At 37.9% G+C, this 12,164-nt stretch overlaps 1 long non-coding RNA gene across 4 annotated transcripts in view; it reads right to left on the bottom strand.

Moving 5' to 3' along the window:
- LOC141584316 (uncharacterized) overlaps positions 1-12,164 on the bottom strand; it is a 98,292-nt gene that overhangs the window by 75,964 nt on the left and 10,164 nt on the right. For all 4 annotated transcript variants that reach the window (XR_012517297.1, XR_012517299.1, XR_012517300.1 and 1 more), the window contains exons 2-4: positions 11,000-11,144; positions 8,759-8,889; positions 3,016-3,057 (exon numbers count right to left, since the gene is read on the bottom strand). This is a non-coding gene — a long non-coding RNA (uncharacterized LOC141584316). The remainder of the gene's footprint in view (positions 1-3,015; positions 3,058-8,758; positions 8,890-10,999; positions 11,145-12,164) is intronic.

The following is a 12,164-nucleotide window of genomic DNA, read 5'->3' as shown; positions in this document are numbered from 1 at the left end:
GAAATTACTAAGATCAGAGAAGAACTGAAGGAGACAGAGACACAAAAAAAACCCTTCAAAAAATCAATAAATCCAGAAGCTGGATTTCTTGAAAACATTAACAAAATAGACAGACTGCTAGCCAGATTAACAAAAAAGAAAGGAGAGAAGAATCAAACAGATGCAATAAAAAATGAAAAAGGGGATATCACCACTGACTCCACAGAAATACAAACTACCATCAGAGATTACTACAAACAACGCTATGCACATAAACCAGTAAACCTGGAAGAAATGGATAAATTCCTGGACACTTGCACCCTCCCAAGCATAAACAAGGAAGAAGCTGAAACCTTGAACAGACGAATAACAAGGGCTGAAGCTGAGGCAACAATTAATAGCCTACCAACCAAAAAAAGCCCAGGTCCTGATGGGTTGACAGCTGAATTCTACCAGATGTACAAAGAGAAGCTAGTACCATTCCTTCTGAAAGTATTCTAAACAATCCAAAAAGAGGTAATCCTTCCCAAATCATTTTATGAGACCAACATCATCCTGATACCAAAATCCAACAGAGACTCAAAAAAAGAGAAAACTTCAGGCCAACATCCATGATGAACATAAATGCAAAAATCTTCAATAAAATACTGGCAAACAGATTGCAACAGCACATCAAAAAGCTTATCCATCACAATCAAGTAGGCTTCATCCGGGGATGCAAGATGGGTTCAACATACACAAGTCTATAAATGTAATTCAGCACATAAACAAAACCAAAGACAAAAACCACATGATTATCTCAATAGATGCAGAGAAGGCCTTTGACAAAATTCAACAGCCCTTTATGCTAAAAACTCTCAATAAACTAGGTATTGAAGGAACATATCTCAAAATAATAAAAGCTATTTGCAACAAACCTACGGCCAATATCAAACTGAATAGGCAAAAACTGGAAGCATTCCCTTTGAAATCTGGCACTAGACAAGGATGCCCTTTCTTACCCCTCCTATTCAATATAATATTGGAAGTTCTAGATGGAGCAATTAGGCAAGAAAAAAATGGTATTCAATTAGGAAAGGAGGAAGTCAAATTGTCTCTATTTGCAGATGACATGATTGTATATTTAGAAGACCCCATCATCTCAACCCAAAATCTCCTTAAACTGATAAGCAACTTCAGCAAAATCTCAGGATACAAAATCAACGTGCAGAAATCACAAGCATTTCTATACCTCAGTAACAGACTAACAGAGAGCCAAATCATGAGCAAACTCCCATTCACAATTGCTACAAAGAGAAAAAAATACCTAGGAATACAACTAACAAAGGATGTGAAGGACCTCTTCAAGGAGAACTACAAACTGCTGTTCAACAAAATAAGAGAAGACGCAAACAGATGGAGAAACATTTCATGCTCATGGTTAGGAAGAATCACTATCATGAAAATGGCCATACTGCCCAAAGTAATTTATAGATTCAACACTATCCCCATCAAGCTACCTATGACCCTCTTCAGAGAACTGAAAAAAACTACCTTAAACTTCATGTGGAACCAAAAGAGAGCCTGCATAGCCAAGACAATCCTAAGCAAAAAGAACAAAGCTGGAGGCATCATGCTACTTGAGTTCGAACTGTACTACAAGCCTACAGTAATCAAAACAGCATGGTACTGGTACCAAAACAGAGACATAGACCAAATGGAACAGAACAGAGGCGTTGGAGGCAACACTACACATCTTCAACTATCTGGTCTTTGACTAACCTCACAGAAGCAATGGGGAAAGGATTCCCTCTTTAATAAATGGTGTTGGGAAAACTGGCTAGCACTGTGCAGAAAGCAGAAACTGGACTCCTTCCTGACACCTTATACTAAAATTCACTCCAGATGGATTAAAGATTTAAACATAAGACCTAACAGCATAGAAACATTAGAAGAAAACCTAGGCAAAACCATTCAGGACATAGGCATAGGCAAGGACGTCATGACTAAAACACCAAAAGCATTAGCAAGAAAAGTCAAAATAGACAAATGGGACCTAATTAAACTCCAGAGCTTCTGTACAGCAAAACAAAACAAAACAAAACAAAACAAAAACAAACAAAACAAAACAAAACAAAACAAAAAACAAACCATCATTAGAGTGAACCGGCAACCAACAGAATGGGAAAAAATTTTTGCAATCTACCAATCTGACAAAGGGCTAATATCCAGAATCTACAAAGAACTAAAAGAGATTTACAAGAAAAAAACAAACAAACCCATCCAAAAGTGGATAAAGGATATGAACAGACACTTTTCAAAAGAAGATATATGAGGCCAACAAACATATGAAAAAATGCTCATCATCACTGATTATTAGAGATATGCAAATCAAAACCACATTGAGATACCACCTCACGCCAGTTAGAATGGCAATCATTAAAAAATCTGGAGACAACAGATGCTGGAGAGGATGTGGAGAAATAGGAACACTTTTACACTGTTGGTGGGAGTGTAAACTTGTTCAAGCATTGTGGAAGACAGTGTGGCGCTTCTTCAAGGACCTAGAAATAGAAATTCCATTTGACCCAGCAATCCCATTACTGGGTATATACCCAAAGGATTATAAATCTGTCTACTATAAAGACACATGCACACGTATGTTCATAGTGGCACCGTTTACAATAGCAAATGCCCACTGACCATAGACTGGACAAGGACAATATGGCACATATACACCATGGAATACTACGCAGCCATAAAAAATGATGAGTTTGTGTCCTTTGTAGGGACATGGATGAATCTTGAAACCATCATTCTTAGCAAACTGACACAAGAACAGAAAATCAAACGCCACATGTTCTCACTCATAGGTGGGTGTTGAACAATGAGAACACATGGACACAGGGAGGAGAGCATCACACACTGGGGTCCGCTGGAGGGGGCCAAGGGAGGGAGAGTGGGAGTTGGGGAGGTCAGGGGTGGATAACATTGGGAGAAATGCCAGATGTGGGTGACAGGGGGATGGAGGCAGCAAACACATTGCCATGTGTGTACCTATGCAGCAGTCCTGCATGATCTGCACATGTACCGCAGAACCTAGAGTACAATTAAAAAAAAAAAAAAAGTCATTCCGTATTCTCTTGCATCCCAGCTTTAGATAATTACTAATCTACTTTCTGTTTCTACAGATTTACATGGGATGGACTTTTTATATAAATGGAATCCTAATATATAGTGTTTTGTAATTTGTTTCTTTCAATAAGCATAATTTTTTTTGAGGTTCATTCATGTTATAATATGTATCAAGTCTTCATCCCTTATAATGGAATGATATTCCATTGTGTGGATGCTATGGTTTAACGTTCCCACCAAAACCCATGTTGAAACTTCATGCCCATAGTAACAGTATTAAGAAGTGGGAACTTTAAGAAGGGATTAGGTCATGAGAGTTCCACCCTCATGAGGGGATTAATGCTGCTGTGGAGGGAGTAGGTTAGTTATCTCAGGAGTGGATTACTGATTAAAAGGATGAATTTGGCTTCATTTCCTCTCTCTGTCTTGCATTTTGCTTTTGACTTCTGCTAAAGGATTGCCCTCACCAGTTGCTGGACCATAGCGTTGGATTTCTTAGCTTCCAGAACCATGAACCATTTCTTTTCTTCATAAATTACCCACTCTGTGGTACTCTGTTATAGCAGTGGAAAACAGACTAAGACAATGGATATACCACATTTCATATTTCCATTCATCAAAAGGCAGACATTTGGGCTATTTCCACTTTTTGGCTAGATTTTTAAACTGTTAATAATTTTTTCTACAGGAAGCCTATTTCTTAAAGATCCTTCTTTTTGAAAGTCTTATTGAGTGATTAATTTATCCCATTTACATTAACCTAAGACATTAAATGACTATTAAAGTTCCCAGATAGCATGAGATAATCAATCATCAATCATTATTTTTTAGATAATCAATTATTGTACTAAACTGATGTCATCTCAGTCAAAAAACAGAGACTTGGCATTTTAGTGCGCTCATATAGCTTCAAGTTAAATGTCCCATTTCTGCAAGGTTTTCTGATACAATGAATATAACACACAGTTTCCCATCATTACCTCTGAAGCCAATGAAGGGCCTGGAGATAGGACCTGAGGTTGGAAGTCCCTGTTTCAAATTACAGAAGAGTATGACAGGCACTTAGCTTTATTGTTTCAATTACATAAAGTAACAAGGACCAATTTCCAAAGCATTGGCATAAAATGTCCCTGGGGGATTTGGTTTAATGAACAGCTAAAAGTGATCTACAAGGAACATATTTGCTATTGTACATAAATGGTACTTTTAAAGAGCTTTAGAGTTTTTTTCGTAGGAAGAGAAATCTGGTTTAGCCTGTTTCTATGTTTGGCTACACAGAAAGAGAAACCTGCATTGCGTTCTGTCCCAGTGGTTCCCAGTGGTCCACCAAACAGCAAGCATAAGTCCTCTTTCTCCTTGGTGTTTTCTTACCCAGGTTGCACCCATCTCAGGTAGAAGAGAGCTGATCCTGATGGTGTGGTTTCAGCATATGGAAGGGATTACTTTTTCCAGGGTGGAACTCTTCTAAAGCATGTACACATTTAGCAATTAAAGGAAGATCCAACTTAGTTCTTTTTTTTCTTCTCCAACAGTGTACAGATTTATTGCTCTGACTTGAGAAGCAGAAGCAAAGCAAAGGAAATGGCAAGACTTCGATTAATTTTGAAAAAAAGAGATGATGTTGATGAGGAAAAGATAGGTAAAATGCCATAAGATTAAGGCTATCCAGGGAGTAACACTCTTTTGCATGCTCCTCTACAAATCCAACTTGGTCTGCCCCTGCGCAAAGGGCTAGGCTTCCTGGACCCAGCTTTGCATTTGCTAAGAAGATCTGTAGCAGAAGGTCCAGGTCAGCTAACTCTGGTAACAAACAGTCCCAGATCTCAGTGGCTTAATTTGTTAAAAATATATTGCTTCCTCACATCACAGTCCAATGTGGTTGGCAGTCATGCAGGAAGAGTTCAGGTTTCTTCTCTTTTGACACCACCACTGTCAACACATATCCTAGTTGTCACAGAGTGAGCGGCCATGCCTGCAAGTCATGTACTGCCCCCCGTCTTCCATTAGTCAGAACTCCCATAGCTTTAGCCTAACTGCAAAGGACCCAGGAAGAAAGTCAATGGGCTTGGTAAACACTTGGCAGTGTCTGCCACACTAGCTCTGGGCTAGGGGTTAAGAGATATTTCTGTTCTTCTCTGAAGACCTGATTCTGGTGTCTCTGGAAGGGACTCATTGTCACATTTTATAGTAAATTCTGAGATTAGCCTTTCAATATAGTGAATAGTAGGGGTTCACTTGGAGTTGAATTGTTGAATATTCCTGATTCCCCATTTCAAAACATCTCAAATAGCAATTAATAGTATCAGAATCAACAGTTGGAGATTCCGAAAAAGTGAAATTCAAGAGCTTTGTTGAATCCTAAGCAGATTTTATTTGGGGATGCAAAGGTCAGTAAGAGTGCAGTCGTGTACTAGAGCTATGGCTCTTTCCTGATTTACATTCTTGTCTTTTTATCACTGAAAAAGATTTCACCTCCAGCAAAAAAAAAAAAAAAAAAAAAAAAAAAAAAAGCTACTGGAATTTTCATTTAACCTATGTGTGCACAGGACCACAACCTGATTCTTAGGAGAGATGCCCAGTGGTTAAGAGCGTGGGTTCTTTGAAGACTGCTTTAATGTGACCTCAAGTCATTTACTTTTTTGTTTATCTGTTTGTTTGTTTGTTTGTTTGAGACAGAGTGTTGCTGTGTTGTTCGGGCTGGAGAGCAGTGGCGTGATCTTAGCTCACGGCAACCTTCTCCTCCTGGGTTCAAGTGATTCTCATGCCTCAGCTCTGGAGTAGCTGGGATTTACAGGTATGCCAAGTTACGTATTTTTTGTAGAGATGGTGCTTTACCATATTGCCAAGGCTGGTCTTGAACTCCTGACCTCAAGTGATCCTCCCGCCTTAGCCTCCCAAAGTGCTGGAATTAGAGACATGAGCCACCATGCCTGGCTGAGCCATTTACTTAATCCTCTGCACCTCTGTTTCCCTATCTATCAAACTGAAGAGTGAGGCCTAAGGATGATAATAATAGTACTTACCTGGAATAAAGTGGATTGCCTTGCTTATCCTACATTCCACCTCCTTCCAGGGGTCCTTCCTCTCCTATGAGGTTGAAAAACTAAAATCTGCATTTCTCAAACTCCTTTGCCGGTTGGGATTTGGAAGTTAGGTCAGTCTTGTCATTTAGATTGACTTGTTTGAAATTTGGAAGGCACACGTGAGGAGGCCATTCACTCACCTCACTTGGCCAATTTTCTGCTGGCAAGCTAGATCTTGGAGGTGTGAGGCTACATCGGCGACAGGAGTCCAGCGTCCTTTTTCTAGCTTCTTTGGTGTCGACGTCAGGGGTAGTGGTGGGATCTGCAGCAGCTTCTCAAATCTGGATTCCTGCTCTGGGATGCATTCTTGAATTTACTAGCTCTCAGTGACCTTGAAAGTAGTAGCTTTCCTAGTGGAAGAGTTCTGTATTTCTGAGAATTACTTCTGGAGGCCCAATCTAGAACCTGTTGCTTCAGTCTTTCCAACAACTTTGTAAACATCTAATTTTTTGTATTGAATCCCAGCTTGCATGAAGTGGTTTCATTTTTTCTATAATGCATCCTGACAAAATCAGTATCTCATAGTGTTATTGTGAGAATGGAGTAGTATATGTTAAACACTAAAACCTGGCATGTAGTAAGTATTAAATACATGTGAGTTTTATTATTATGTACACATATGACCAAGAATGTGAAATGAACTGTTACAGGATTGTCCAGAGTTCCATTTTAAAAGATAAATCTAGCTCTAGCAATATGACTACCCAGCAGCAAATTAAGTGGAGATTAGTTACACATGGTTAATTTGCCCACATTTTCTTTTACAGACTAATTAAGGAAAAGCTGTTTGTCCCTCTGCTGACCCCATTACATTGATAACTGCCATTTCACCTGGTCCTAAAAGGACACAACCTGAAATTACTCTTTAGCTCTTGGACTCTATGAGGACACTGTAGATGAAGATGAAAACTCACCAAGAAATACTTTATTAAAACACTCTTTTTAAAAATCAATTCATTTAATTTCAGAAGCCAGCTAAAGATGGATAACTGGCTATTCTTTAAAAATGCTAATATGAAAGAAGAAAATTTTAAACAAAATTATATTTGGTCACTATGAAACTTCCTTTATTCAAGATTTTAAAAGCCTAATTTAACATTAATTATTTCATCCTGAAATCCATTCAGTCTGCCTTTCTTATAAATTACCTTTTCAATGCATGCTTTGTATCAAAGCCACAGAATTGTTTCCTTTTGTGGTTCCTTCTATTGAGCTGATATTTTGAATCCAAAGTGACCATTACTTGCCAGGCATGAGGAATTTTCAACAACTCAGTATCATTGATGTAATTTGGGTGGCTGTTTTTGGGGATGGCAGATGTTTGTTATCAATGATGATGATGATATTTTTGACAAAAGAGAGACTGTTCAGCTTTTTTTGGGAAATATTTCATTTTCCTATTTACATCCTTGTATGACTTGATAAGTATCTTCTACCATCAAAGAAGGATTGCTGAATGCCACAAAGAAGACAGGTGAGAGTACACTTTAGAACATGGTAGACTCTGATAAGACTCTGACTACAACTTTTAATAGCAATTTTTGACAAAAATTATTGCCAAATCTCATTTGTAAAACAATAATAATCATAGTTTTTACTTGGATTTTTTTTATGATTACTAAGGTAAACATGTACATAAAATACTTAAGAGAATGCTTGGCACATTGGAAATCTGCAGAGCTACTTTTTATTACAAGCAAGTTGCTTTAGTTTTCTCAAATTTCTTTGCAGAATATTAAGGTAAGTTTGTTTCAAGACCTAGTAAATGCTTTTAAGTATTATTCTGAGTATTATTACTATTCTTTACAATTAGTGAACTCTCTTTGAACCAGAATATTTCGTTAACAGAGAACTCCTAAAATATGACAGATAACAACAGGTTACTGTATTTTTCATAAGTCACTCCATAGTTCTAAAAAATCACATGTTAAAAAATAATAAAACAAAGCTTGAATATAAATGCCTACAGGCCTAAATGCCATAGAATCAGTTCATGAATTCTATTATTGCATGGGAAAAAAAAAAGAAATTTTTTTCCAATTGAGCACCTGTTTATTTCAATCACCAGAGCACGGGAGGATATATCTGAAAACTTCGCTTCTGAGCTCAGAATCTAAACTTACTCTACAGATGGTTTTTAGGATATTTCTAGACAGGAAATACACACTGTTCATAAAGTATGAAATGTTCTTATAGTCATTATTGGAAATGCGTTATGTTTACAAATGTGACTTCAATTTTAAGCATGTAGGGCTTTAAAAAGCTAAAGGCAGAGGGCTATTGGTGGGAATCATGCCACTGACATTTTCTACAATGATCATTTGTAGATCCCCAGGGGTGTGTTTTCATCTGCATGTGCAAAGATGCTGAGAGTTGTTGAGAGTTCTGAGTCTTCTACTAGTTTTGAGTTACCAAAGCCAGGACCCCTGCCTTGGTCCAAGGAACTGACTGAGTTTTGAAAGTTGAGGAGGGAGTTTCCCTTTAAGTACCCAATGCCTCTTGTCCCTCTAAGGCATGATCCACACAAACCCAGGGAAGAAGGATCCTGATTTCCCATAACCATCTCTGGCCATCTGACTTACCTTAGCCTGTTGTTCTGTAACCAGACTCCTTTGTGCTCTGTCAGATAAATAGCGATCAATTGTGATTGTCAAAGTTCCACCTGCTGGTGTTAGCACTGACGTTTATGACAATGGTACATCTGACTCCTACCCTGAAAATGACATGGAAATACCACATTTGGGGCTCTGTCCCTCAAAATCAGAGTATTTGACACCAAATATTACAACATAAAATTTAGGTGTAGATAATGAGTAAAATCCTCCTTTTGTAAAAAAATATTGTGGTTAATCCTTTTTTGACACCTCCTAATTTGTGAAAATTTTTAGAAACAGGGTTTTGTTCTGTCACCCAGTTTGGAGTACAGTGACATGTACCATCGTAGCTCACTGCAGCCTCAAACTCCTGGGCTTAAGTGATCCTCACACCTTAGCCTCCCAAAGCTAGGACTATAGGCATGTGTCACAATGCCCAGCTAATTTTATTTTTTATAGAGATAGGGTCTCATTATGTTGCCCAGGCTGATCTGGAACACCTGGACTCAAGTGATCTTCCTGCCTCTGTCTCCCAAAGTGCTAGGATTACAGCCTAAGCCATCTCCAAATTTTAAAAATATTTTATGGAAGTATAGTTTACATACCATTAAATATACTCATTTTAAGTATACAATTCAATTACTTTTTGTAAATTTACCCGGATTTGCCACTATCACCAAAATTCAGTTTTAGAACATTTTGGATTGTTCACTGCTAGTATACTGAAATACAATTGACTGGGCACTGTGGCTTATACCTGTAATCCCAGCACTTTGAGAGGCCAAGGCGGGTGGATCATAGGGTCAGGAGTTCAAGATCAGCCTGGTCAAGAAACCAGCCAGGCCAATATGATGAAACCCCAGCTCTACTAAAAATACAAAAATTAGCTGGGCTTGGTGGCGGGTGCCCATACATAATCCCAGCTACTCAGGAGGCTGAGGCAGGAGAATTGCTTGAACCCGGGAGGTGGACATTGATGTGAGCAGAAGATCGCACCATTGCACTCCACACTGGGGACAGAGCGAGACTATGACTCAAAAAAAACCAAAAAGACAAAAAGAAATACAATTGATTTTTGTATATTGATCTTGTGTACTGCAATTTTGCCAGACTATTCAAAAGTACCGTAGTTCTATAGTTTTTTTTTTCTTGTGTGTATTCCTTAGGATCTTCTATATACAAATTCCTGTTGTCTGTGAATAAAGACAGTTTTATTTCTCCCCTAATTTTTAATAGATATCAAATCTAGTCACTTTATGAGAAGGAGATACTGGGAGGAGACGCTGGTCTTGGGCATACAGCACTTGTAGGGTGTCTATCTGGCAAGGCTGGCAAGAATCAGGAACCTATCCCTTGATTTCAGGAACAGGACCCTTCTTTGGAGTTGTTTACTTATAACTGTGGTTATAATTACATATACTTACATGTTTTTGTATATTTATAACTGTGATTACTTAGCACAGTTAATGAGAGTGTTTTCCTTCTTAGGTTGAAAAAGAAAAGAAATGCAATACTGGTAATTCAAATGCTTTTTGATGGTATTTATGGATGCAACCTATACATTATGTACTGTAATTTTTACTAGGTGTTCATTGCTGCTGCTTCTTACTCAACTGAACAATGAAAGAATTACTCCTTGCAAAAAAAATTGTCTCCTTTATTTTCCTTTTTTTCTCCACAATTTGTCAATAGCACTTAATTTTGATATCTTTATAAACTCCCTTCAACTTCATTTCCCTGATCCATTTACTGCTAAATTCCACTCCGCTCTTATCATATTGCCACAAAAAGCTTAACTTTTTAAATTGTTCTCCCTTTCTCTCCTTGACCACTTGAAACGCCAAAGATATTTTCTCCATTGTTAAAGCTATTTAATATTCTTCTAGATAAAATATCAGTCTACACATTTACCATTCCTCATCTTGATTAATGTAAACTTCTACTGTTGGCTTACTTATAAACCACTTTTATTTGCCAAAAATTATTTTCCATCTTTGTTCTTGTAAGAACATGTCTTTATCAGACTCCTTTTTTTGTTGTTGTTGTTAACTGCATTCCCCCTTAGGATTTCCATCACATTGTGGATCTTGTTTGTCCTCTATGTATACCACTTTCTGTCATCTTGGCTAATCTTCTCACTTTGAGGACTTTAGTCTCTGCAGCTATCCTTTTGAAATGTAACTCCTCTACCCATTTCAGAGAGTAGCATTCATACATCCACACACTTACCAAGCTGGGGGTTTGGAAGTCAGGAAATGTGCTGTTTTAGTCATCTGTGTACCCCCAGCACTTAGCACAGGACTCTGCGTAAAGATGCCTCTTCATGTTCCCTGATGGCTGAGCATCTTCAGGAGGTGCCTGATGCCCTGCTGCTCTGGGGACAGAAAGAGGAATTAGAAACTGTCCAGGGCTTTGATGAGCTCACCCTCTAACTTTGAGCACTGTGAAAAGAGCAACTTATTATTCATCATGATAAGGCTATGACAGAGACAAATGACTGTGAAAATAGAGAAAAGACTTGCCCAGGGTGAAAATTTCAGGAAGAAGGTGCCACTGGAACAGGGCCTTGACAGAGTTTTTAGTAGAAGAGAATCTAAGCAAAATGGTTCCATAGACACTTTAGCTGTTGAAGTAAAATTGGAAAACAAAAAAAAAAAAACCCAGTATATTAAGAGCACACATTTTGGTCTATAGTTCCATCTTTGCTATTTTCTAGTCACGTGGTCTTGGCCACAACATTTATCTGTGTTCTGATTTCCTTATATTTTAAATGGGAATGATACGACAACATGTGTATCAGCAATTTTGTGAGGGTCACACAAAATTATACATGTGCAAATTCACTTGTGAATCCTCACTTCTAAAACATTATATGAAAATAGCTTAATTTCAATATATGTTGTACATATGGTATGAAAGTTTATATTCCCTATTGGGAAGCCAATGGACAGTGTTTATGGTTAAAAGTTATTTTTATAATATAAACACATATAAAATTATTTAAAATTATGATTAAAAATCAATAACAGAAGAGAAAAGCATATTATTTAGAATATTGGAAGCAAAACACCAGTGAAATACCTGAAAGTGTTTGCCTTTGGGGAGTAAGCTTTGGAGGGCAAGTGTGTAGTAGGCAGGTGTTTACATATTACTTGACTTTTAAAATACTTGGTTTTTTAAAAAGTAAAAGTAAACCAAAAAGAGTGGCGAGCCATACAGAAGGAAGTTTGTGACCTGGAATCCCCTGTTCTGTCTACCCCCAAAGAAGAGCACAGATCCTGCCCCTTGAAGCCTGGCCTCATACCCAGACTCACTCTGAGTTCAGGATGGAAGATTACTGAAGTTCAAGAGCAGTAGCTCCTAATGGGGGATGTACTGTGTCGTCAGGGAAAGT

This window comes from Saimiri boliviensis, chromosome 4, assembly GCF_048565385.1.
Source record: "Saimiri boliviensis isolate mSaiBol1 chromosome 4, mSaiBol1.pri, whole genome shotgun sequence".
NCBI lineage: Eukaryota > Metazoa > Chordata > Mammalia > Primates > Cebidae > Saimiri > Saimiri boliviensis.
The sequence above is the reverse complement of the archived record's forward strand: the minus strand, read 5'-3'. Positions and strand labels throughout refer to the sequence as shown.